At 38.6% G+C, this 3,524-nt stretch overlaps 1 pseudogene; it reads right to left on the bottom strand.

Moving 5' to 3' along the window:
• Window positions 1-954: 954 nt before the first annotated feature.
• Window positions 955-1,649, bottom strand: LOC101660635 (annotated as a pseudogene).
• Window positions 1,650-3,524: the final 1,875 nt, after the last annotated feature.

Raw genomic sequence — 3,524 nt, forward strand, 5'->3', positions numbered from 1 at the left:
TTGATTGAGGTTTTTCTCTATTTTATTTTGTCATTGTTTGGGGATTTTGCTTCTTGGCTTTGTTTTGTATGTTTTTCAGTATACAAAAATCCAGGTTAGGTAAATCTATAGAGATAGTAACTAGTTTAATAATTGCTAAGGGCATGACCTAGGAGGTTGGGGAGAAATGGAGAGTTAAAAATAATGACTAGAAGAAAGAAGAAAGTTTTCTATAACTGATTGCAATTGTGATTACCTAACTCTTCTTCTTCTTTTTTTACAAATAATTATTTTTGCTTTTTAATTTCAAAATTTTAAGGAAACCACAATTGTAAGTTTCCCTCATAACAATAAAATCAGAAGCAGGAAAATGTAATGATAATAGCTTTACATCTCAACATTAACAAATCTTGAGTCAACTGTTAAAATGGATGCCAGACTTAAAAGATAAGGTAACAAATGATCCCTTAAAGCAGTAGCATATACATCAATACCTTCCCCACCCCAGACTGACAAATAATCTCACTACAGCAAAGACAGCCAAAGCAATAGCAACACACAGTTTCCCTGCATGAAGGAAAACCAAAAGGGAATCTTCCCTTCCCCATTACAGCTCTACTAGAAGGTCACCTTTTTTCCATAAAGGTTTGTCATGCAATTATAATTAAAAATCGATCATAAGAGTATAATGGTGCTTGTATCATTTTCTCCTTCTAGAACTAAGAGCTTGAAGGGTTTAAAACTCTTCTTATTTTCTCCTAGAAGATATTCTTAATGCCAGACCATCCCTTTTTCAATAATAATCCAAACCAAAAAGCTCTGAGCATCAGGCAACTCAAGCAGCGGAAAGTAAAACAAATCCAAATTTGACTAGTGAGCACAAAAAATATTCTGTAAGTTATAGCATACAGCATTCTTGACACACACACACACACACACACACACACTCCAAAAAAATCTAATACAGAGGTTGCTCTAAGGTGGTGAGTAAAACGACGCAGAGGCTTTCAAACAGGATGGTTTTATTCCTTTGTTTTGAAACGATCTTTCTATAGTAGTGGGACATGAAGCAGCAGCAAGGAGGGGAAGGAGAAAACACTTTAGCAATATACAGCACTTCCTTTTGGGTAGAGTTTCTGGAGACTCAAAGGCAGCTAGGATAGCCTCATCAAACACGTTCTTCAGACCTCTCTGTGTGAGTGCAGAACTCTCCACATATTTGACAGCCTTCAGGTCACGGGCCAGCTTTTCGGTAGTCTCTGGGGTGATAGGCTTCTGTTTGTTCTTGGCAAGTTTCTCAGTAGTAGAGGGGTCATCTCTGAGATCAATTTGGGTTCCAACAAGCAAGAAAGGAGTCTTTGGACAGTGGTGTGTTATCTCAGGTACGTACTTTTCTTTCACATTTTCAAATGAGGATGGAGAGACCACTGAAAAGCAGACTAGAAACACATCTGTTTGTGGATACCTCAGTGGCGATAATCTGTCACAATCCTCTTGCCCTGCAGTATCAAAAAGTCTGAGAGTATATGGCTCTCCACCAATCATAACTGTGACTGCATAGTTGTCGAAAACAGTTGGCACGTATCCGGATGGAAATGTGTTGTGCAGGATAACAGGAGGCATGTTTTACCAGCGGCACCATCACCTACAACATACTTCATTGTCTGCATTGCTGAAATAGTTTTGTATCCAATTTTAAATTCAAACTCGATGCTGACCTGAGCTTCTCTGCTGGGACACTGGCAGCACTGTGCAAGGTCTCCTACCTAACTCTTCTTAATATGACCAAATTATTGAATATCATTGTATATAAATTATCTTCCAATAAAAATATTTATCAAGGTATTGCTATGAAATCATAGAAACCTTTATTAAACAAAAAGATTACAATATAAAGCTATTTTTCTCAACATATCCTACATCTATGTTTATATACTTATTTTTTATTGGGGGCTCGTACAACTCTTATCACAATCCATACATCCATCCATTGAGTCGACAAATTTGTATATCTGTTGCCATCAGCATTTTCAAAACATTTTCTTTCTATTTGAGCTCCTCATTTTCGCCTCCCTCCCCCAACCTCCCTCCCTCATGAACCTTGATAATTTTTAAATTATTATTTTTTCATGTCTTACACTGATTGATGTCTCCCTTCACCCACTTTTCTGTTGTCCCTCCGCCTGGGAGGAGGTTATAGGTAGATCCTTATGATCGGCTCCCCCTATCTCCCTCCACCTTCCCCTTCCCCTCCTGGTATGGCTACTCTCAGTATTGATCCTCAAGGGTTTATCTGTCCTGGATTTTCTGTGTTTCCAGTTCCTGTCTGTGCCAGTGTACATCCTCTGGTATAGCCAGATTTGTAAGGTAGAATTGGGGTCATGATAGTGGGGGGGAGGAAAGGTGATGCTTCTATATGTGTAGCCCTTCCCCAAAGAATTCTGTGATCTTCAATTTACACCAAGTCAAAGTGGCAGCTTGGGCATCCTCAAATGACTCAAACGTTCTTTGAGTGTGGGGAACAAAAAGTCTTAAGGGGCAAGGTTAGAGACATATGGGAGAAGGGTTGCAATGAAATTTTTGTAGGGCAGTCCATGCTACCCCAACAAATAAGGCCCACACATTGTTCTAATTGGCGGGATAAATCCTCAGTGCAATTTTACTGGACAAATGCAGTTTTCTATTTTTTAAAACAAGATTTTATAATAAACCCCTGTTATCATCCAGTGCCTTTCAAGAACTTTTATCAAGATTACTCCTTTTGAATTCCCCCCAAATAGTCACCATAATCGTTTGCACTGACCTGTCTACCTTGAATTTAACTGGCTTGGTGTACTTCCATGGAAGCCACTGTTCTTATTGGACCTGTTCTTCAGGTCATACTGGTAAATCCAAAAATCGTCCCTGGTTATGATTCTTTCCATAAAATCGTTTTTGTTAGCTTTGATCTTGGTTAAAAAACTGAAAGAAAAATAATCTCTTTGAGCTAGCTGATCATTGCATAATGCTTTGGGCTGAGAGATTCACTTAAATTGAAAATGTCAAACCGGGTGAGATCCCAACTCCAGTAGCTACCACATCAATGGTAATTCTATGGTCTTCCTCTACCAGTTTCTGGACTTCAGTCAGTTTCTTCATTCATCCAGCTTGATGGTCTTCCCTCTATTGGCTTATCTTTGAGGCCTTGATCCATCTAAAAACTATTGTTTTATGTGAAGCACATCTCAGTAAGCTTATGGAAAAGCTTTAATGATTTGGGAAGATGCCTACTTGAGTTTGGTTTTAAAAAATTGATATTAGCTTGATCTCAAAATTGTTTTATTTATGGCACAAAATGTATCCTTAAAAAAAAGACACCCTAATGAGACTAAAACAAGTCTACAGCCATCCACTGATCACAAAGATAGGCTTAAACAGGTTTTGTTGAGAATAAACCCATGCCCGTATGAACTGGAACCCTAACAGCAATGCTTTTTTTAGACTCTTGCTGATCAGGAGCAGGAAGATGAAGCAAAAGATGCGGCTTTGGGCTTTGGTGTGGAAGG

This window comes from Echinops telfairi, unplaced genomic scaffold, assembly GCF_000313985.2.
Source record: "Echinops telfairi isolate 266 unplaced genomic scaffold, ASM31398v2 ScPeMD7_7423;HRSCAF=8461, whole genome shotgun sequence".
NCBI classification, from domain to species: Eukaryota; Metazoa; Chordata; class Mammalia; order Afrosoricida; family Tenrecidae; genus Echinops; species Echinops telfairi.